The 25213-nt window shown below is 41.6% G+C and overlaps 1 pseudogene across 1 annotated transcript in view; it reads right to left on the bottom strand.

Annotated features, from left to right (window-relative positions):
- Positions 1-23596, bottom strand: part of LOC311147716 — a 42653-nt pseudogene extending 19057 nt beyond the window's left edge. Inside the window, exons 1-3 of the transcript in view lie at positions 23494-23596; positions 21529-21666; positions 20591-20727 (exon numbers count right to left, since the gene is read on the bottom strand). The product of the transcript in view is annotated as an uncharacterized misc_RNA (transcript). The remainder of the gene's footprint in view (positions 1-20590; positions 20728-21528; positions 21667-23493) is intronic.
- Between the last annotated feature and the right edge of the window lie 1617 nt (positions 23597-25213).

Below are 25213 nucleotides of genomic sequence, written 5' to 3'. Positions count from 1 at the left end.
TTGGTTTATTGCTAAAGTTACTCAATAAGAGAAATTGTTATTTGTCATAATCCTATTCTTTTTGTTTTCGAGATTTAGTTAGTCTCGAAGGGGGGAAATATGTAGTATCTAGACAATTTATGACTTTGCTGACGTTTGCAGATGGGGTCTTAGAGGATGTTGACTCAGCTTGAGGAAGCATCTGGAGAGCATTTCTATAGGGGCAACCTAAAACAGAGGAAGTCTGTTATGTGGCGTCCTGGGATTGGTCTGTGGGGGAAAACACCCATATCAGGTTACATAGGATATATATACCTTGGTTGGGACAAAGGAGGGGAGAATAAAATATTAAGAGATTGGGCCGGTTGTTCTCCAGATGTCTGCAGAAGTCTGTAAATTGGCGCTGAAATCTTCAATGTAATAAATAATTATAATCGAGGACAGTTTCAGCGGATTTCTTGTCATCACAGCATCTCAGCATTGTTTTCTCGACACTATATTAATGGCGACGAGGTATTTGGGCCGTGTTGCGTCTTTTCTCAGCGTTCCATTCATGGGCACCGAGCTGACTCTCGCTCCAGAGTCCGGCAGATAAGGGTGAGTTTTCTCACCACTTTGGGCACTGGTCAGTTCGTGTGTCCATGTGTGTGCGTTGAATGAATGCACCGTTAAGAACTTGCGTGTGCGCTTTGCTGTTATTTGCTGTGTGATGAGAATCCGTTCAAAATTTCTACATTTGTTTGCGTTGAAATTAACGGGGGTCCGTAGGAACGGATACAAGCCTCTTGAATTGTGTGTGTGTGTGTGGAAGAGAACCTGAGTGTGTGTGAAAAAAATAAAAACGTCTCTGTTGTGTTTAAGAAAATAACTATAAATCTGCAGATTAGGATAAGTAAAGATAAGAAACTTCGAAGTAGGATTTGTGTTCTATGTTTTGTGTTGGTTTGTGAGTTCTGTTAAGTGTTACTGTTTGTCTGTGTTGGGGGAAATAACGGAGGGACAGCTGGTCTGTCTACTTTCTGTTGTTTAGCTTGGAGAGAGCTGCTTGGGAACTCTTCTCACTCTGAAATCGCACTGGTGAATGAACTACGCATGTGTGGGATTTTATGAGTTTAGAGTTACGTAGAGCAAATATGCCACTCCCCTGCCTGCACTGAGCTGCTGTGACATGCAGGCAGAGAAGAAGGGGGAGACTTACACACAAATAAAGTATTCTGTTTGTTAAATCGGCTGTTGCTTAACGATGAAACTATTTGATTGAGATCTATTGAATTGATAAATGAGAGATATGTTGATGGATTAAAAATAAATAAAATAAAATGTTATTGAGCTATTTATAATATTCCTGAGTTAAGCTGTTTGCTTATTTCTTAGCGCGAGTGTGAAAATAAGTATGACTAGAGGAGTATTGCATGGTTGAAATAACCCAGTGAGTGCATAAAAGACTAAATTCTTGTCTGTTCTTTGTTCTTCTGTGATATGAGAGACGATAAGGAGGAGACAGAGAGAAAGAGGAGGTGCTGACGAGTGCGTCACGCGACAGGGTGTGCTGCAACGGATCAAGTCAAATCAAGGCTAGTACTGTTCTGTTTACAAAACGTACCTTCCCATAGAGGATATTTTGTGTGCCTAGCATATTTCATGTTGTGACAATTTGACAAGGACTTGGCAACAGACTGATCAATTGATGTAATTAAAGAATTGCACATTTGAGTTTTTGTGAATGAGTTGGTTTGATTAGAGTTGTGTTGGAAATCCAGCACTGACATTATTCTGTAAAATTAAGGTAATTGGGTGCTTATTAGGCAATTGGTTTGTGAGTGCTGTAGTGTTGCTGGATTAGAGGTCTTTCTTTTTTGGATTGCTCTGAAGTTGACTACTTTCATTTACTTTCCCTGATCGGATGTGGTAAGATTGCCACTAATCAATCATTTGGTAAAATAAAATAAAAATGAATAAATAAATAAATGGATGAATAAATAAATAAATTAATAAATTAATTTTGGGGGGGAAAAAAAAAAAGGGAGGGAACCATAAGCTACATAGTCTAAAATAATAAAATAATTCACAATAAAGGAATATAAAAGAGTTGTTACAATGGGGAAAAAGGACATCAAAACTATGAAAGTAATTACTCCTATTGATGTAGTAGAAAATAGTAATCCTCTAGTTAATGGTATTGCAAGGTTATCTGGAAAATGGAATAAACGTTGGCCTGACATTGAACAACCATGGCCAGTGGAAGGGACTCTTAACCCTGACATCATCAACATAATGAAAGTCCTTGTGTCAATTTATAAGGCAGAGCAAAAGAAGGGAAGAAAAAGGGAACAACGTAAAGAAAAGAGACAAAGAGAGCTGGGAGTTCTTAAGCTGTTTGAAAATGAAGGACAAAAACTGATAAAAGATACCAACGATAAAAGAAACAGAGGTATAGAGAAAATGGCAAAAGAGGTGAAGGTGACAGAAAAACTAATGGCAGAAGTCAATACACCTTTCACACATATGTATTCAGCAAAAAGACCCCCACCTTATGAGAAAGAAGTAGAGTTTAAGGACGTCTATCCTCAGCTTCCAATGATCATTCAGGAGGGTGATTATTGCATCAGAGATGAAGATGAACGAATAATAGAGAGAGGACAAGCAGAAACGACCATAAAGATTAATCCAAACTCCAAAAGTAAGTAGAATACGAGATGTCTGGAAACTAAGGGTGGAGTGAGGTTCAGGAGGATGGAACTTGAAGATGATGATGATGATGATCAGAGTGATTCAGAAGAGATCATGGGTGGATATGACCCTGTGATCAGACGGAAGTTGGCCAGAGTGGAAAGAAGGGGAGATGGATGTTTGAAGGAGGAGGATACAAGATATTCGAGTTCTGATGAAAGTGAAGATGAAGACAGCGATAAAGATTTGGAGATTAAAGGTGCTTCATATTCAAGAGGATTTTATCCTACAATGATTAGCACAAAATAAATAGAAAGAGATATAGACCGATGCGTATCATGCCTGGATAAAGCGAATAATTTAGAAGACGTAAGAGAACTGGAAGAACAACTCAAGAAGCTGAAGATACAGAAGAAAAATCTGCTGAGAAAAGGATCCCAAGAATTGGAGAAGAAGTATACATTGAGGCCAAGGAAAGAGAGCACAAGTAAGAAGATGATGCCAGTGATAATTCGAGGACAGAACCTAGAGTATAAGCCTTTGCAGAATACCGATATGTCAGATATATTTGAGAAGCTGCCTACTCTTCAAGATGAAGCATATCCTTGGATATCAAAATTGGAAGAAATTACGGTGGGAACACAGTCTGCCATAGGAGATATTAAGAGACTTTTGGCTAATCTCCTTGGGATTCCAGATATGGAAGAAATTTTTCAGAGAGCTGGACTTGATAGATATGTGGGGACTGCGGTGAATGACCCTGAATTGTTGGCTGCAAGTAGAAATCGGCTGTGGAGGGCACTGAAAGATACGTTTCCAACAAATGTGCATCCTGACAACATTCTGATTGACCCACTAGGACAACAAGAAAATCCGAGAGCCTATGTGTCAAGAGTTCATCAAGTGTGGAGAAATATTACCGGAAATGATCCAGATGTGAGTCAAATTGAGCAGTCAATTTTGAGAGCTAAACTGCAGATGGGACTGCCCTCACCAGTAAGGAGCAAACTGGCAGAGGTGGTTGGACTTGGAAGCATGACAAAAGGTGTCTATACAGATCATATAGCCCATCAAGTGGATATGTACAGGAAAAAGGAACACAACTAGAAAGAACAGGACCAAGAAATTCTCAGAAAACTCAATCAAATACAACTGGTGGAGAATAAGAAGGAGAAGAAACAAGCTTTGGTTATGCAGAATCAGTGTGCACCAAATCAACAATCACTGCCACAGCTTCAACTGGACCCGTTCCAACCACAATTGTACCAGCCACCAATGGCGGTACCAGTTGTTTCATATTCATAGACAGTTTCTGGACAGACACAGAATTGGAGAGGAAGAGAACGAGAAGGCTTAGGAAGAGGAAGAGGAGGAAGATTTAATCCATACTTCCAGCAATCTTCAGAAGTGTGTTATTATTGTGGACAGGTTGGTGACTTTGCTGTGAGTGTAATGGGCCAGAAGGAAACACAAGAGGGCATTTCAGAGGAAGATACAGGGGCAAGTCAAGATCATCTGGAGGACAGGTGAACCCTTATAGGGACCAGGAGGAAGGATTCTAGGGGTGCTGAGAAGATCCGAAAGGGGGGTGTCAGCTGGTAGCATCAGGACCGGGAAAAATATCCAACAATTGAGGTGAAAATAAACAACTGACCATTGGAAGTGATGGTGGATAGCGGAACTGCTTTTATCTGTGTTCGGCCTGAAGATGTTACACATCTCACTATGTCCAATCAACTAATTAGGACAGGGATTTGAGGGAGTGAAACAGCTGATTCCTCTTACGGAACCAATTGAGCTCTGCTATGAAAATTAGAAAATTACAATACCCATACTGGTATCAGAACATACACCTATTGCATTGTTGGGAAGAGATGCATTGTGTAAATTGAACTGTAAAATAAGATGTACACCAGACGGCTGTCTGGTAGAAGTGCCAAAGGAAAAGGTTTACCAATTGTTGATGATGACAGAGATGGATTCGTCTTTAGTATTCTGGTTTGGAAATCTCAGTGAAGATCTTTTGAAGCAGGCTAAGATATGGGAGAAATTCATTGGGGAAAATATGCCAGATGCGAGGCTTCTGGAATATCCATTTCAACTCAGCTCAAGTTTTTCAAGAATGCTGCCCAATCGAACTCAGAGGAATGGTTGAATAATCAACCAAAGAAAGTTCAACTCAGCTTATGTTAAATAATTTTAGGACCACAAGGAGCAGCTATGAAGATAAACATAGACGATTATCTGGATAAAGAATTGGAGATTGAGAAGAGTGTGCCACATGTGACCTTGTTGGTTTCTGAAGGCTATGAGTAGAAGCAAATAGCAGAAATTATGACAGAAGCAGAGAAAGCTGTTTTCGTACTGATGAAAGAGAATTTGGGGATTTGGAGGAGTGAAGATCAGCGATTTCTCAAAATAATGATTTTGGCTCAAGGACAAGGAGAGTCATAAGCTGTACGGATGACACATGAATCTATTTGCAGTGTGAAGATGGATTAAGACCCTATGAAAGATGTTGCAAAAAGTTCAAGAATGTTTGTGGTCTCAAAATAGTACCGATATTGGACTTGTGAAATCAGCCCAATTGAGGTGAAAGTTGAACTTCGACGAGGAGCAAGACCTCCTTGGAAGAATCAGTATCCATTGAAAGATGAAGCAATCCAAGGGATTTAACCATAAATTGAAGGACTTTCGAAAGCAGGTGTTTTGAAGACAATAAAAAATCCTTAGAGTAGCAGTCCATTGTTGTCTTTGGAGAAACCATGAGGGGTTGATAGTAGCGCCTCTAGACCTATTAGGTCTGATGATTTAGGAAGCTATGGGTTAGCTAATGTTGAAAGGGGGGAGGTTAGGAGAAAGATCACAAAGGAGTATGGTTTTTGGGAACCATATTTGCTTGAACAGGTTGACTATGTCATAGGCAGGTGCACAATCTGTCTGACAAATAATGTTCGCAGGGGTGTGACTGTTATTCTTGGTTACATTCCTACACCAAGAGGTGCATAGGATGTCCAACTAAGCTAAAATATGCTCAATCGTTTGCCAAGTTTTTGTGTAAAGAAGTCATAAGCAGGTGGGGACTTCCCGATCGAATATCCTCAAATTAGTGGGAAAGGAATTTGTGGATGAATCAGTGAAATGTTTTTTGAAAAAATAGGAGAAAAGTCAGAAAAAAAAAGTTTGGAAAACTAGGGTTGAAGTAACTCTAGGACAGTCAGCTCAGCTTCAATGTAAGTGTAAGAGAGAGAACAGTGGTGAAGGGAAATTTAGAGTTCAGTGGGAAGATAGATATGGTAGGAGTTTAGATCTGTTAGGAGCAGTTGCATTGAGAAGAATGAAGATTGAGGGATTAGAGTTGTGTACAATTCCCAGCAGGAGGATCAAGGTGATTATAAATGTATTTTTTTTATAATCCACAGTTTGAAAGTGAGGGATTAGAGTTGGGAGTGAGAGTTAATGTAGTGAGACTAGTGGTGATAAATGGAAATATAAGTGCGAAGAAGTGTTGTTATCAGGACCAGAAGTAGAAGCTGTTTCATCTAGACAAAGGAAGTATATTTTGTACAACGATATGAAGTGGAAGAGGGTTATGAGTGATTGCTCACTTATTTTGCGTAATGTTGAGTGGGGTTGAATCTTAGAGAAGGTGGCTCAACCTCTATCAAGTACGTGTCAATCTTATGCTTTATCATGGCTGTTGTATCAGCAACAATCATTAACAGATACAATAATGTCGTTGTCGAAGCATTTGTTAATGCCTAGATTTAAGTGTTCTTGGTTAAATGAATTACCCTATGTGAATTTGTTAGATCGGAAGGAAAATCAGTTAACAGCGCTTCATGAAGCATTGGAGGTGAAACCCGTGAGGGCTAAAAGCTGTTTTTGTTCAAATAAAACATATGATGGAAAGGGGATGTTTAGGGGAATATCAGATTGTGAGGATTATATGATGACTTTGGGTAAGCATGAACATAAGGTTAGTAATGAGAAATATAATGTAACTTTTTATGTTCCAGTTAGTAAGAAGAGCATGACTTTGATGGTGAAAGATCAGATTTTGCATGGTAATGTACTATTGGGAATTTTGGAGAAACATCTGGGGGTTTGTGGTGAGAGAATATATATATTCTTACCCTATGGATGGAAAGGATATTGTTACATGTCGATGTTGAAGCTTCCATATGAGGTTTTTACCATTAAAAGAGGGGAAGTACCGGACATAGATAAATCTGATTCTGAAAAGGGTAATGAAGAAATGTCATAGTCTGGAAGCCTACCATTGGAGGATAAGTCTAGGAGAGAAGTGGGGACTTTGACTATTTCCATGGTATGTGTCACGATCGTCGAACAGAGATGAGGACCAAGGCGCAGCGTTGCAGGCAAACATACTCTTTATTAGAGACACGACCAAAAACAACAAAACGAAAACGTGACAGTTCACGCTCTATCACAACAGACTAGAAACAAGATCCCACAAACTCTGTGGGGAAACAGGCTGCTAAAGTATGGTTCTAAATCAGAGACAACAAGCAACAGCTGAATCACGTTGCCTCTGATTGAGAACCACACTGGCCAACATAGAACAACAATACTAGAATGTGAAACCTAGAACAAAACACATAGACTTTACACACCCTGGCTCAACATATTAGAGTCCCCAGAGCCAGGGCGTGACAGTACCCCCCCCTAAAGGCGCGGACTCCGACCGCGCCCACCAAATACCACAGGGGAGGGACCGGGTGGGCACTCCGCTTAGGCGGCGGATCCGGCTCCGGGCCTGATCCCCGCTCCCTCTCCAACCCCCCAAAGTACCCCTGGTCCGGTCTGGCCCCGCTGGCCGGAGCTGGACTGCACACTGGTGGAGCGGATTGCTCTAGCTCCGGCGTGAAGCATTTGACCGGTGCCGGACCAGCCACCGGTGGAACAGGCACGGGCCGTGCCGGACTGACGACGCACACCACTGGCTTGGTGTGGGGAGCAGGAGCGGGCCGAGCCGGGCTGACGAAACGCACCAATGGCTTGGTGCGGGGAGCAGGAGCGGGCCGGACCGGGCTGACGAAGCGCACCACTGACTTGGTGCGGGGAGCAGGAACGGGCCGTGCCGGGCTGACGAAGCGCACCACTGACTTGGTGCGGGGAGCAGGCATGGGCCGGACCGGGCTGACGACGCGCACCACTGACTTGGTGCGGGGAGCAGGAACGGGCCGGACAGGGCTGACGAAACGCACCACTGACTTGGTGCGGGGAGCAGGAATGGGCCGGACTGGGCTGGCGACGCGCACCACAGACTTGGTGCGGGGAGCAGGAACAGGCCGGGCCGAGCTGGCGATGCGCACCGTAGACTTAGTGCGAGTGGCAGGAACAGGCCGGACTGTACTGGGAACACACACCACTGGCCCTACGTGGGGATCAGGAACAGGCCGGACCGGACTGGCAACACACGCCAGTACCTCTCGCCGTGCCTCTACAACCTCCTTCCCCCTGGTGACCAGTGACTCCCGTAACCTGGCGGCCTCCTGCTGCCCCGTCGTCCACGGCGTTAGCCCCCCCTAAAAAATGTATGGGCTTCACTCGTACCCGTGGACCAGGTCTCCATGCTTCTCGCCAGCCTTTCGCCCTTCTGCCTCCACGTCAAGCCCTTCTCTTCCTCACCCGGCTTGACCCAGTCGAGGAGGCGCTGGATATCCGCTAGGGATTTCCCTGGCGATGGCTCCTCGACCCGCTGCTTTGTCCAGTTCTGGTGGGATCTTCTGTCACGATCGTCGAACAGAGATGAGGACCAAGGCGCAGCGTTGCAGGCAAACATACTCTTTATTAGAGACACGACCAAAAACAACAAAACGAAAACGTGACAGTTCACGCTCTAACACAACAGACTAGAAACAAGATCCCACAAACTCTGTGGGGAAACAGGCTGCTAAAGTATGGTTCTCAATCAGAGACAACAAGCAACAGCTGAATCACGTTGCCTCTGATTGAGAACCACACTGGCCAACATAGAACAACAATACAGTGTCCAAGATGGCGAAGTAGTGCAGTTGTGTTTTTATCGTATGTCTGTAAATAGCCTGTAAATAGCCTGTAAATACCCTATTTTTCTGTATTTTTCGTACATATTTCCCTATCAGACTTTTCATCCTTCTACAAAATATACTTTCCTGCAACCCGCCTCACTCAATGTGGAACGGATTCTATTATTGACTTACCTTTATCTAGAATCTCCAGTTGAAACTAGCTAGCCAGCTAACTAGCTACTTGCTATTAGCCACAGCTAGCGGTGTTTCACCCAGAACATTGGATTTTTTTTCCGCAGAATTAATTTTAATCACTGGACATTGATCACCGGATATTCGGCCAGTCTGCACAGCGCGTTATCGACCCAGAACATATCAGTTTTTCCGCCGGAATCACTGAATCACTGGACCTTTAACTCCGGATTCATCGCTACCAGCTGGCTACAACAAAACGGACGCTGTGGTCTGGCTAATCATCCTGAGCTAGGCCCATCTCCCGGCTATCTACCTCTCTGTCAACCGGACGGGACCACCTAGTGTTGACACGGAGCCCCGCCGATCCTACACGACTGGTCTGCCGACGAAATCGTCTGATGTGGTTACGACGTTAACCACGAAGATTCCATCCATCTGCTAGCCCTGGCCCGCTAGCACACGCTAGCCGTGGCCTCTTACTCACTAGTGCTTCACCACCGGACCTTATGATAACTCATCTATACAGCTGATATCTGCTGGACTGTTCCTTTTTACGGTACTACATCCTGTTTATGTTTAGCCTCAGCCCAAACATGGTTAGTTTATTGTTGTTTCGGTTATTTCTAATTGTACTATATCACTGTAGACCCCCCAGCCTAGCTAAACCTGCCTTAGATAGCTCCTTTGCCCCTCCCCCTATACACGCGGAGACCGACTCAATTGATGCCTCCAGCGATGCTATCTCTTTCATTGTTACCCAACGCTTAGGTTTACCTCCACTTTACTCATATCCTTCCATATCCTTGTCTGTACATAATGCCCTGAATCTTTTCTATAACACCCGGAAATCTGCCCCCTTTATTCTATGTACCCAACGCACTAGAAGACCAGTTCTTAAAGCCTTTAGCCGTATCCTTATTCTAGTCCTCCTCTGTTCCTCTGGTGATGTAGAGGCTAACCCAGGCCCTGCAGCCCTCAGTATCACTCCTACTCCCCAGGCGCTATCATTTGATGACTTCTGTAATCGCAAAAGTCTTGGTTTCTTGCACATAAATATCAGAAGTCTACTTCCTAAGTTTGAGTTATTCACTGCGTTAGCACACTCTGCCAACCCTGATGTTCTAGCAGTGTCTGAATCCTGGCTCAGGAAGGCCACCAAAAATTCTGAAATTTCCATCCCCAACTATAACATTTTCCGTCTAGATAGAACTGCCAAAGGGGTTGGAGTTGCAATCTACTGTAGAGATAGCCTGCAGAGCTCTATCATACTATCCAGGTCTGTGCCCAAACAGTTTGAGCTTCTACTTCTAAAAATCCACCTTTCCAGAAATAAGTCTCTCACTGTTGCCGCTTGCTACAGACCCCCGTCAGCCCCCAGCTGTGCCCTGGACACCATATGTGAATTGATTGCCCCCCATTTATCCTCAGAGTTTGTACTGCTTGGTGACCTAAATTGGGATATGCTTAATACCCCAGCCATCCTACAATCCAAGCTAGATGCCCTCAACCTCACGCAAATTATCAACAAACCTACCAGGTACAACCCTAAATCCGTAAACATGGGTACCCTCATAGATATCATCCTGACTAACATACCCTCTAAATACACCTCAGCTGTCTTCAACCAGGATCTCAGCGATCACTGCCTTATTGCCTGCGTCCGTAACGGGTCCGCGGTCAAACGACCACCCCTCATCACTGTCAAACGCTCCCTAAAACACTTTAGCGAGGAGGCCTTCCTAATTGACCTGGCCCAGGTATCCTGGATGGATATAGATCTCATTCCGTCAGTAGAGGATGCCTGGTTGTTCCTTAAAAGTAATTTCCTCTCAATCTTAAATAAACATGCCCCATTCAAAAAATACAGAACTAAGAACCGATATAGCCCCTGGTTCTCCTCAGACTTGACTGCCCTTGATCAGCACAAAAACATCCTGTGGCGTACAGCATTAGCATCAAATAGCCCCCGCGATATGCAACTTTTCAGGGAAGTTAGGAACCAATATACACAAGCAGTCAGGAAAGCAAAGGCTAACTTTTTCAAACAGAAATTTGCATCCTGTAGCACTAACTCCAAAAAGTTTTGGGACACTGTAAAGTCCATGGAGAATAAGAGCACTTCCTCCCAGCTGCCCACTGCACTGAGGCTAGGAAACACTATCACCACCGATAAATCTACAATAATCGAGAATTTCAACAAGCATTTTGCTACAGCTGGCCATGCTTTCCATCTGGCTACCACTAACCCGGCCACCAACTCTGCACCCTCTGCTGCAACTTGCCCATGCCCCCCCCCGCTTCTCCTTCACTCAAATTCAGACAGCTGATGTTTTGAAAGCGCTGCAAAATCTGGACCCCTACAAATCAGCTGGGCTAGACAATCTGGACCCTTTCTTTCTAAAACTAGCAGCCGAAATTGTCGTAACCCCTATTACTAGTCTGTTCAACCTCTCTTTCATAACGTCTGAGATCCCCAGAGATTGGAAAGCTGCCGCGGTCATCCCCCTCTTCAAAGGGGGTGACACTCTAGATCCAAACTGCTACAGACCAATATCCATCCTGCCCTGCCTTTCGAAAGTATTCGAAAGCCAAGTTAACAAACAGATCATCGACCATTTCGAATACCACCGTACCTTCTCCGCTATGCAATCCGGTTTCCGAGCTGGTCACGGGTGCACTTCAGCCACGCTCAAGGTCCTAAACGATATTATAACCGCGATTGTCTGATAACAGACAGTACTGTGCAGCCGTCTTCATCGACCTGGCCAAGGCTTTCGACTCTGTCAACCACCGCATTCTTATTGGCAGACTAAATAGCCTTGGTTTCTCAAATGACTGCCTCGCCTGGTTCACCAACTACTTCTCAGATAGAGTTCAGTGTGTCAAATCGGAGGGCCTGTTGTCTGGACCTATGGCAGTCTCTATGGGGGTGCCACAGGGTTCAATTCTTGGGCCGACACTTTTCTCCGTGTATATCAATGATGTCGCTCTTGCTGCTGGTGACTCTCAGATCCACCTCTACGCAGACGACACCATTTTGTATACATCTGGCCCTTCATTGGACACTGTGTTAACAAACCTCCAAACGAGCTTCAATGCCATACAACAATCCTTCAGTAGCCTTCAACTGCTCTTAAACACTAGTAAAACTAAATGCATGCTTTTCAATCGAACGCTGCTGGCACCCGCCCACCCGACTAGAATCACCACTCTCGACGGGTCTGACCTAGAGTATGTGGACAACTACAAATACCTAGGTGTCTGGTTAGACTGTAAACTCAACTTCCAGACTCACATAAAGAATCTCCAATCCAAAGTTAAATCTAGAATCGGCTTCCTATTTCGCAACAAAGCCTCCTTCACTCATGCTGCCAAACATGCCCTCGTAAAACGGACTATCCTACTGATCCTTGACTTCGGCGATGTCATTTACAAAATAGACTCCAACACTCTACTCAGCAAATTGGATGTAGTCTATCACAGTGCCATCCATTTTGTCTCCAAAGCCCCATACACTACCCACCACTGTGACCTGTACGCTCTTGTTGGCTGGTCCTCACTACATGTTCGTCGTCAAACCCACTGGCTCCAGGCCATCTATAAATCACTGCTAGGCAAATCCCCGCCTTATCTTAGCTCATTGGTCACCATAACAGCACCCACCCGCGGTCTGCGCTCCAGCAGGTATATCTCACTGGTCATTCCCAAAGCCAACACCTCCTTTGGCCGCCATTCCTTCCAGTTCTCTGCTGCCAATGACTGGAACGAATTGCAAAAATCTCTGAAGCTGGAGACTCTTATCTCCCTCAATAACTTTAAGCATCAGTTGTCAGAGCACCTTACCGATCACTGCACCTGTACACAGCCCATCTGAAATTAGCCCACCCAACTACCTCATCCCTATATTGTTATTTATTTTGCTCTTTTGCACCCCAGTATCTCTATTCGCACATAATCTCTTGCACATCTAGCATTCCAGTGTTAATACTATTGTAATTATTCTGCACTATAGCCTATTTATTGCCTTACCTCCATAACTTGCTACATTTGCACACACTGTATATATATTTTCTGTTGTATTTCTGACTTTATGTTTTTTACCCCATATGTAACTCTGTGTTGTTTTTATTGCACTACTTTGCTTTATCTTGGCCAGGTCGCAGTTGTAAATGAGAACCTGTTCTCAACTGGCTTACCTGGTTAAATAAAGGTGAAATAAAAAAAATAAAAAAAATAAAAAAATACTAGAATGTGAAACCTAGAACAAAACACATAGACTTTACACACCCTGGCTCAACATATTAGAGTCCCCAGAGCCAGGGCGTGACAGTATGGTGTAACATTTTTGGCAGATCACATTGATAATATTACCTATACTTTGCAGGGTTTTGCAAATGAAACGATAAGAGGGTTTAACCTTCTGTCAAATACTCAAAGAAGTCACAGACTGATGCTGTTGAAACATGACATGGCTCTTGAGTATATTTTAGCAAAACAAGGTGGCTTATGTTTGGCTATGAACTTGACGGGGGATGATTGTTATACTTTGATTCCCGATAGTTCCGATAATATCACTAGTGTTATAGATGCATTGAAGAATATAAGGGATGCGTTTGGTAGATCTGAAGGAGCTGGATGGTCAGCGAAGGCTTGGTTGCAAGATCAGTTAGGCCCAGTGGGAGCAGTGACAGTTCAGATTTTAGTAGCAGCTCTTATAGCGCTGTATGTGATGTTTTGCTTTTGTACTTTGTTATTGACTTTTGCAAAGGCTATGATATTGAGATGGGTTGGAGTTGTGATGCCTGGAAAAAACACTCAGATGCAGTTGTTAACTGTTACTGATCTAGATGGAGATGCACAAGTGGGACTGGATGGAGTGTTGATGGATAGATATCCATTTTGAATATCCGATCATTTTTCACATATTTTTACATATTATTGTGATAGTTAGTATTTTGTGATGAATCAAAGGGGGGAAATGGAATGTGATTCATTTTATATATCATTTTTATATTATTGTTAATATTGATGTTTTAATTTGCATGTGTTGTTTTGCAAAAGATACTGTTTGGTGTTTTCTTTTCTTCCAGAAGCATATGGGGGTATGTGTAGAGGGGATTCAAATACTCAAACATGGACAATATGAATGGACTGGAGGAAGTGGAACAAGGAAGGTGTGGAAATGTTCAGATTCCATCATCGACGTTTCATTGAAAGTCGACACTGCTGAGGAGATAAGTGTAGTGGACTACATTCCAGTGTCTGCAATGATATATAGACATATTTGCATGTGTAATACATAATTTGTGTCATATTCTTTCTGTATTAATTTTTGAAGAATGATATTTTCTGTAGTTGGATGCATGTGGGGATCTCAGATGTTTTTGTTTATTTCGTTGATGCTTAGGGATATTGGGTCTAGGCAGGGACAGAGAGAATCCACAGGAGGGTCCGATGGGTCGACTAGCCTGAATGTGGACAAATTTGATTGTATTTTGTTTTCTGAGGCTTTCATGTGTATTCAATTGCATCATAATTTAAAATGCATTGATAAAGATTTATGAATTGATCTGGAGTACTTAAGTGGTTGCCTGGGGCCGAGGGGCCGTGAGAGAATTTTACTGTCTTGATTGATTGATTGATACAGTGGGGGAAAAAATTATTTAGTCAGCCACCAATTGTGCAAGTTCTCCCACGTAAAAAGATGAGAGAGGCCTGTAATTTTCATCATAGGTACACGTCAACTATGACAGACAAATTGAGAATGTTCTTTCCAGAAAATCACATTGTAGGATTTTTAATGAATTTATTTGCAAATTATTGTGGAAAATAAGTATTTGGTCACCTACAAACAAGCAAGATTTCTGGCTCTCACAGACCTGTAACTTCTTCTTTAAGAGGCTCCTCTGTCCTCCACTCGTTACCTGTATTAATGGCACCTGTTTGAACTTGTTATCAGTATAAAAGACACCTGTCCACAACCTCAAACAGTCACACTCCAAACTCCACTATGGCCAAGACAAAAGAGCTGTCAAAGGACACCAGAAACAAAATTGTAGACCTGCACCAGGCTGGGAAGACTGAATCTGCAATAGGTAAGCAGCTTGGTTTGAAGAAATCAACTGTGGGAGCAATTATTAGGAAATGGAAGACATACAAGACCACTGATAATCTCCCTCGATCTGGGGCTCCACGCAAGATCTCACCCCGTGGGGTCAAAATGATCACAAGAACGGTGAGCAAAAATCCCAGAACCACACGGGGGGACCTAGTGAATGACCTGCAGAGAGCTGGGACCAAAGTAACAAAGCCTACCATCAGTAACACACTACGCCGCCAGGGACTCAAATCCTGCAGTGCCAGACGTGTCCCCCTGCTTAAGCCAGTACATGTCCAGGCCTGTCTGAAGTTTGCTAGAGTGCATTTGGATGATCCAGAAGAGGATTGGGAGAATGTCATATGGTCAGATGAAACCAAAATATAACTTTATGGTAAAAACTCAACTCGTCGTGTTTGGAGGACAAAGAATGCTGAGTTGCATCCAAAGAACACCATACCTACTGTGAAGCATGGGTGTGGAAACATCATGCTTTGGGGCTGTTTTTCTGCAAAGGGACCAGGACGAATGATCCGTGTAAAGGAAAGAATGAATGGGGCCATGTATCGTGAGATTTTGAGTGAAAACCTCCTTCCATCAGCAAGGGCATTGAAGATGAAACGTGTCTGGGTCTTTTAGCATGACAATGATCCCAAACACACCGCCCGGGCAACGAAGGAGTGGCTTCGTAAGAAGCATTTCAAGGTCCTGGAGTGGCCTAGCCAGTCTCCAGATCTCAACCCCATAGAAAATCTTTGGAGGGAGTTGAAAGTCTGTGTTGCCCAGCGACAGCCCCAAAACATCACTGCTCTAGAGGAGATCTGCATGGAGGAATGGGCCAAAATACCAGCAACAGTGTGTGAAAACCTTGTGAAGACTTACAGAAAACGTTTGACCTGTGTCATTGCCAACAAAGGGTATATAACAAAGTATTGAGAAACTTTTGTTATTGACCAAATACTTATTTTCCACCATAATTTGCAAATAAATTCATTAAAAATCCTACAATGTGATTTTCTGGATTTTTTTTCCTAATTTTGTCTGTCATAATTGACGTGTACCTATGATGAAAATTACAGGCCTCTCTCATCTTTTTAAGTGGGAGAACTTGCACAATTTGTGGCTGACTAAATACTTTTTTCCCCCCTTGTATTTGGAAAGAAAGCTGCCAGACAGGTTTTTCGCTCTCACACTCCATAAAGATTTGTTCATATTTCATAGAAATGTATTTACACTCCATAGAAAAATGTGTTTACTCTCCATAAAATTTGGTTTATTGCTAAAGTTACTCAATAAGAGAAATTGTTATTTGTCATAATCCTATTATTTTTGTTTTCGAGACTTAGTTAGTCTCGAAGGGGGGAAATATGTAGTATCTAGACAATTTATGACTTTGCTGACGTTTGCAGATGGGGTCTTAGAGGATGTTGACTCAGCTTGAGGAAGCATCTGGAGAGCATTTCTATAGGGGCACCCTAAAACAGAGGAAGTCTGTTATGTGGCGTCCTGGGATTGGTCTGTGGGGGAAAACACCCATATCAGGTTACATAGGATATATATACATTGGTTGGGACAAAGGAGGGGAGAATAACATATTAAGAGATTGGGCCAGTTGTTCTCCAGATGTCTGCAGAAGTCTGTAAATTGGCGCTGAAATCTTCAATGTAATAAATAATTATAATCGAGGACAGTGTCAGCGGATTTCTTGTCATCACAGCATCTCAGCATAGTTTTCTCGACACTACACATATCTATTCCTACCAGCTCTCACAGTCTCACATCAGAATTAGACTTTCATCCACGTTTCTCAAACTTCAAATTTCGAAGTTGTTCCAAATGTCACATTTGGAAGTGTTTAAGGTTAAGTTTAGGCATTAACTCCAAAGGTAAGGGTTAAAGTTTGGGATAGGCTTAAAACAAAAATATCAAGAACAACTTTCTATCGCTGGATTCGAACATGCAACCTTTAGAATCAGAGGCAGATGCTTACACAACACCCTAGCAAAACCCAAACCTACTTAAAGGTAACAGCATTCACTGTTGCCCCTAGTGGCCTATTTCCACTTCATGTCCCGACCGACGTCGTCAGAGATGGATGGACATCGAGTACTGGCTTGTATCACGGGGTGATAACAACTCCAGGATAATATTTGTTCAATTCATGTGAGCAAAATATATTTCATTTTATTTGGAATGGCAAACCAAATTAAGTTATATGAGTTTGGAGGGCTAAAACTATTAAATATAAAGTCATTAAACCTCTCTCTCTTAAAGCTTTATACCTAAAATGTAGCTAAATCCAAACTGTGTTTCCAGTAGGCTACTAAGAAAGGCACATCCGATGTTTATAAGGGGTCTCCTTGCTTTTATATAGATTAAAACCATTCATTTCCGGTGGATTGACAATGGAACCCTGTTGTATCCTTTTTAAATGAAGCCATACAGAGTTGGCTACTATTTAAATGTTATCCTCCAGAGGAGGCAGAATGTAGGCTATATTACAGCAAATAATATGGCTAATCTCCAAAGTACTGATGGAGGAAAAAGCGATTTTCTTGTAGAGAATGTATAAGGAAGGTATCATGTTTATGAATGACATTGTAAACAACAAAGGTCAAATTATGTCACACAAGTAATTAATCACGGTGTAAGGAAATGAATGCTCAATGCAAAATTATAACCAGTTCATCGCAGCTCTGCCACAAAAATGGAAGAGGCAATTACTTAAAAGAGAAAGGAATGAATTAATCGTAAATGTCTTAAAATGACCAATATAAATCGTAAAATGTATCAGTTTCACTTATGGTCAAGAGGGTTGACAACTATGCCGCATAAAATTCAAGATAGTTGGGAACAGATTTTCGATATCCCAATACCATGGCATCAGATTTATGAAGTGATATACAAAGTAACAATTGAAGCATCAATCCGTTCTTTTCAATTTAAGCTATTATATAACATTCTCGCTACAAAAAGAATGCTCAGTATATGGGGCATTGAACAGTCAGCCCTGTGCAGACTGCCACAAGGAAACAGAATCAATAGAGCATCTCTTTTGGTACATCAGTGGCTTGTTTTTGGAGTCAGGTCCAGGAATGGTTGTTACCATGGGTAACACTGGGTGCACATTTTGGGTTTTTTCACTAGTACTACACATCTCATTCAAATAACAAACTCATCATCGAGCTTTGATTATTTGCATCAGCTGTGTAGTGCTAGGGCAAAAACCAAAATGTGCACCCAGGAGGGGCCCCAGGACAAAGTTTTGGAAACCCTGCCTTACGGTATTGCCCAGGGACACAGTGATTTATGGCAAAGTGGTGGATTGTGGACATGCACCTGTCATGGAGGAACAGCCAACTCCTCCACTGCCTGATGTCAGAGTAGCCCACCATTGTCCCGGGGAACATTCGGACTACCTCCAAATCAGCTCGCATCTGACGCACCAGGGTTGTCCCCTTTGTGTGTCCCAAGTCGTTTCCAACGAGGTGGATGACTATGATATATTAATGATCACACCTTGACGAGAGAGAATATTTCAGAACCCTTCCATTGAGAACAGCTCAGCCATATTTTGCGCTCCTGTAGTCATCTAGCCAGCTACATTGTGTAATCGCATAGTAAATATTTGCTTCGGTCTTTGTTTCCTTGCTCTCACCAATTTGCTTTGAGCAATGATCAGTCGGATTATGAGCTGGGATCTTATCAATAAATAAAACGCACAACATTGTGAAGGTTCATAAGGAGAGCATGTGTTCAACTGTATTATAATGTTCTATTATAATGTTGCATAATCACCTTCCGGTGTAAAAATAGGAATTGGTCTGAAGACGAAAAATTAAGGATATTCACATGAGCACCACATGAGTCTCAAAGAAACCCCTAAAAAAACAAGCACTGGTGTTCAAAATCTTGTTTTATTCAAATTCAGCAGTCCACGTGTTTGTCAATTCACAAACTGTCCACGAAATTTGTCTGGTTTCCATAAAGCTCTGATCATTTTTCGTATTTATTATTGCATAAAATCATTCGTTTTCCTAGACATAATTTTACATGTAATAATTTGTATTTTCTTATAAATTAATAAGAATTTTCAATAAAGCTCCAATGGCTCACTGCAGGCGTAGCATCAGAATATCCGGCAACACTTCTGTTCCTCGGGGCAATGGCCATCTTGGTAACAGTACTCGGCACACATCTAGGTCCCCTTGGGCAGGGCACAGCGACCGGGCTTCACTATGGTAACAGAGAAAAAGCGGTCAGTTACACCGTAGAAACATAGGTGTAATAGGAATTTCTAGGTAAACAAACGAGAAAAGCAGTAGCAGATTAAGTCAATCAAATCTATCCATAATAAATCTATCCATATAAAAGTAAAATGTATGTAAAATGTATATGTAAAATGTATGTATATGTAGCAGAAAAGCTGTAAAAACCAAAAAAGATATGTGTCCTTCGAAGACGTGGATGGGTTAATAATAATAATTTTTCATTAATGTTTATTACAAGTTGCAACAGGGAGACACTTCCAGGACAAAAACAGAGAAAATGTCTAACTGGCTTCTTGGAGACAGGCCCTTTATATTCTAATCAGACAGCACCAAATGTTCTGTAAACTCCAGCTCTAGAGGCTTGTAGGAAGTCAAAACAAACATGCAGTGACTTTGTCAGCTGCTACAGAGTCACACAGTGTTCACAGAATGTCATCAATACAATACAACAGTGAATAATCAGTGTGTCCTCGGCCCTTGTACCTCCAGTCTGGCGTCAATCACTATCAACAGATATGAGAACAATCCATGACATTCAGCATCAAGTCTAGTGACCATCAACCCACACCTTGAGTGTCACAAGTAGAACTCTGGAAATAATCCGTACACTGACTCTTTCCATTGAAGTCTTACTATTACAATGAGTTGGAATCTTGTTGGTGGCCCTTGACAAATTGTCATCTTAATGTTCTGTGAATTGCTGTATAGTAAGTAGCATTTGTTGCTATCCCTCTGTAGCTCAATTGGTAGAGCATGGCACTTGTAACGCCAGGGTAGTGGGTTCGATCCCCGGGACCACCCATACGTAAAAATGTATGCACACATGACAGGAAGTCGCTTTGGATAAAAGTGTCTGCTAAATGGCATATTATATTATTATTATATATTCCCAAATTCCCTTTCCCTGAAATATGCATTTGCATCACCTTATCAACCACAATGTGTTATACACTGAGTGTACAAAACATTATGAACACCTGCTCATTCCATGACATAGACTGACCAGGTGAATCCAGGTGAAAGCTATGATCCCTTATTGATGTAACTGGTTAAATCCACTTCAATCAGTGTAGATGAAGGGGAGGAGACAGGTTAAAGAAGGATTTTTAAGTGTTGAGACAATTGAGACATGGATTGTGTATGTGTGCCATTCAGAGCGTGAATGGGCAAGACAAAAGATTGAAGTGCCTTTGAACGGGATATGATTTAGTGTCACAGCGCTAAAGAGAGTGTATGTGAAATATATCCATCTATATGCATGAAATGTACATTACTAGCTCCAGCTTTCTTGTTTCCAGAGTAATGCAGAAATAATGGATGCAATGGATGTCTGTATTTGTCACTTTGTGTCCATATCCTACCTGTGTAGATGCAATGCAGACATGCCCACATCCGTTGAAGCAGCATTTTTCATCATTGGGGCAGTCACTGTCATTGGAACATAACTCTACACATATCCCTATGCCCCAACGTCTACGAGGGCACACTCCAGGCTTTGCTTTGGGAATACAATTTGAGCAGACATGTCAAGGAATCCAACTTTCCACAAAGAGACATGAACATGGACATAATTAAACTGAACCATTTTCTGAAAATCTGTCATATTTGTATGGAGATGGTTACGATAAATAGGCATTTGCATTTGTAGGAAGTCAAAACAAAAAAGCAGTTACTTTGTCAGCTGCTACAGAATCACACAGTGTTCACAGAATGTCATCAATACAATACAACAGTGAATAATCAGTGTGTCCTCGGTCCTTATACTTGGACCTCCAGTCTGGCGTCAATCACTATCAACAGATATGAGAACAATCCATAACATTCAGCATCAAGTCTAGTGACCATCAACCCACACCTTGAGTTTCATAAGTAGAACACTGGAAATTATGTGTGGTACAGAAACAGTATACGTTAAACATTGTGTTGATCACTCTACACTAAATATGAACTTTAGCGATCTTACATTTCCCCATCATTACAAATAGGTTTATGGTAGCAACTTGTCAGACTACACTGACTCTTCCCATTGAAGTCTTACTATTACAAAGACTTGGAATCTTTCTAATTCTATGGCTGGAATGCTCAGGGTCATATACAGTATATAGACTCAATAAGCCTGCACGGCTCTTGGAAATATTCTAAATTTAGTGTCTCAGCTCTAGAGAGAGTGTATGTGAAATATACTGATCTATGTGTATGAAATGTACTTTACAAGCTCCAGCTTTCTTGTTTCCAGAGTAATGCAGCAATAATGAATGCAATGGATGAGTGTATCTGTCACTTTGGGACAATAAACTACCTGTGTAAGGTGCAATGCAGTCATGCCCACATCCATTGTGGCAGCATTTTTCATCATTGGGGCAGTCACTGTCAGTGGAACATAACTCTGCACACATCCCTACGCCCCATCGTCTACGAGGGCACACTCCAGGCTTTGCTTTGGGAACACAATTTGAACAGACATGTCAAGGAACCCAACTTTCCACAAAGAGACATGAACATGGACATAATTAGACTGAACCATTTTCTGAAAATCTGTCATATTTGTATGGAGATGGTTACGATAAATAGACATTTGCATTTGTAGGAAGTCAAAACAAAAAAGCAGTTACTTTGTCAGCTGCTACAGAATCACACAGTGTTCACAGAATGTCATCAATACAATACAACAGTGAATAATCAGTGTGTCCTCGGTCCTTATACTTGGACCTCCAGTCTGGCGTCAATCACTATCAACAGATATGAGAACAATCCATAACATTCAGCATCAAGTCTAGTGACCATCAACCCACACCTTGAGTTTCATAAGTAGAACACTGGAAATGATGTGTGGTACAGAAACAGTATACGTTAAACATTGTGTTGATCACTCTAAACTAAATATGAACTTTAGCGATCTTACATTTCCCCATCATTACAAATAGGTTTATGGTAGCAACTTGTCAGCCTATACTGACTCTTCCCATTGAAGTCTTACTATTAAAATGACATGGAATCTTTCTAATTCTATGGCTGGAATGCTCAGGGTCATTAATATAGACTCAATAAGCCTGCATGGCTCTTGGAAATCTTCTTAATTGAGTGTCTCAGCTCTAAAGAGAGTGGATGTGAAATATACTGATCTATGTGTATGAAATGTACTTTACAAGCTCCAGCTTTCTTGTTTCCAGAGTAAAGCAGCAATAATTAATGCAATGGACGGGTGTATCTGTCACTTTGGGACCATAACCTACCTGTGTAAGGTGCAATGCAGTCACATCCATTGTGGCAGCATTTTTCATCATTGGGGCAGTCACTGTCAGTGGAACATATATGTACACATAGCCCCATGCCCCATCGTGTACGAGGGCACACTCCAGGCTTTGCTTTGGGAACACAATTTGAACAGACATGTCAAGGAACCCAACTTTCCACAAAGAGACATGAACATGGACATAATTAGACTGAACCATTTTCTGAAAATCTGTCATGTTTGTGTGGAGATGGTTACGATAAGTCGGCATTTGCATCTCGGGAAAGATTGTAGACTATACCCTAAATCATTTAGTGTCAAATTAATCATTTTGGAGACATTTGGCCCCCATCATCAATGTTTCCCCCATACCAGTATGAAAAAAATAAAATAATGTATGCACTCACTAACTGTAAGTCGCTCTGGATAAGAGCGTCTGCTAAATGACTAAAATGTAAATGTAAATACCACCCTTGAAAATGCATGACAGCCTTCTGAACACTCACAATCAAACATTGTATGTTAACTAAAAAGGTCTGTGCAACTGGTTATACACAGACACACAAACAGTCCTTTAAGATGCCCAAATAATAACTTCTAGTTTACAGAACATATGAGACAAGTTGAACAAACACATCATTTTATGTTGACTGAATTTTTGCATAAGTTTTCTCAAGTTGGAGCTAAGTTTGGACAATTAAAAATGTTATACGTTCAGGTAACACTTTGATCGAAAAGTTGAGTAAACTTAAAATGGCTGTGGAACCAGTTACTGAATAATAATTAGTTGAAACAACTATTTTAAAAATTACATTGTATGCGTAAAATGGCCGTACAATTGCCAAGTGTAGGCTGGATTGTTTTAAGTCATAATGGCTGGCTTGTATTTTTAGTAAGGTAGCAACAAAATAGGTTGCAAAAGGGCCTATGCACTATTATAGGCTAGTGTTTCTAACCACATAGGTAGGCTATAACACCTAAGTCAAGTGTAGTAGGCTTCTTAAAAAAACTCAGCAAATTGTCACAACTCACCTGTAGATGTTCCTCCCGTTTCTGCAGCAGAGACTATTTTCAAATCTACAAATGCCAACAGAAATAAAAACAAAGCACAACGCGCTGACACATTCATGTCCATGATGACTTCAAGACTGTTAGAGCAAATACAGTGCAAATCGATTTCATAGAAGAGGAAGGAGACCATGATGTGTAATAAACTTAGATGACTCAAATGGGGCACTGTTTTGAAGCCACCGCACAGCCATTTTGGTACTCCTTATTCATTGTAAAAAAGATTTTGGAAGCTATAGAAATGCATTTATTCATGTCTACATTCGTTTATTGACAAACATGTTCTATTACAGACACCTTAATGCATACTTTAAAATTATATTAAGTGAACCGAACATGAAAATAAAATATTAAGAGAGAGTTAATGTTACTGTCCACACCACAACAAATAACTACTTAAATACATGAAATTGTGTCCTTGAAATATTTTATTGAAATACTGTAGAATTCTGGGGAGGCAAAACCCCCCCCACCCGGCTTTCGCTAATTTCACCATGGGCAAAGCATTTAAAGTTTTGATTCACTCATCTACACACAATACCCCTTAATGACAGCGAAAACATGTTTTTAGAAGTGTTTGCTAATTTACATAAGTATTCACACCCATGAGTCAATACATGTTATAATCAACGATTACAGCTGTGAGTCTTTCTGGGTAAGTCTCTAAGAGCTTTGCACACCTGGATTGTACAATATTTGCACAGAATTCTTCAAGCTCTGTCAAGTTGATTGTTGATTATTGCTAGACAGCAGTGGAGGCTGCTGAGGGGAGGACGGCTCATAATAATGGCTGACACGGAGCGAATGGAATGGCATCCAACAAATGTAAACCATGTGTTTGCAGTGGAGACCCGTCATTCAGGGCAAGTGGGGCAGAGACCCACCTGTTTTGAGCCCCACCTTTTTAGGGTTTCCTGTTTTGCATGTTATTTTAATATTAATATGTGTCACATATCAGTTTGCAAACAATGTTATTTTGACATTAATATGTGTCACATATCAGTTTGCAAACAATGTAAAAAAATATAAAAATAATCATTCAGTTAATAAAGCAGCATACAAACTTGGTCTCTTTTTTGCTTTCTGCAGCTGTTTCAGCCTAGCTCAGTGCTTTCTGTGGTGGTGGGGCAGCCAGCGGAAAATATGGAGCGTAGGGGTTGGTAATGTTCTCTAGTTGCGCTGTGATTGGGTTATGTTCTCTAGTTGCACCGTGATTGGCTCAGTGTTCTGTCACTCATGGGGACACTACGTCACCACCAAATCTAAGGGTAGAGCTCGAAAATTCAAGCCCCTTGGGTGCTGCCATAGAGTTACATTAGAAGTGCCCATCCAAGAAGGCTCAAGGTCATTGGTCACAGATAAAATTATGTCAAATCACGTTATATCTACAGTACCTTTGATTGGACTGATCATGTCAACATCATACTTTCAAAATCTTAGCTAGCAGTCATCATCATGAATCAAGTCGACAATCTACTGGCAAATGCTTTTTAATACTTGTCATATGAAGAGAAATAATGAAGAGAAATTATAGATAAAACGTATCGGTGCTCATCGGCCATTGAACATAAACATTACACAACAAGTTGGACATCGCAAATTCAACAATGAGTGGTTTGGAAGGAATTAATGGCTAACTGCAAGCATTGCAAAGCAATCACTAGCCTGCTATTCAGTTGAGTGG

The sequence above is a fragment of the Coregonus lavaretus genome, assembly GCF_964263955.1.
Source record: "Coregonus lavaretus genome assembly, chromosome: 20".
NCBI lineage: Eukaryota > Metazoa > Chordata > Actinopteri > Salmoniformes > Salmonidae > Coregonus > Coregonus lavaretus.
Note: the sequence above shows the minus strand (reverse complement) of the source record. Positions and strands in the feature narration are given on the sequence as shown.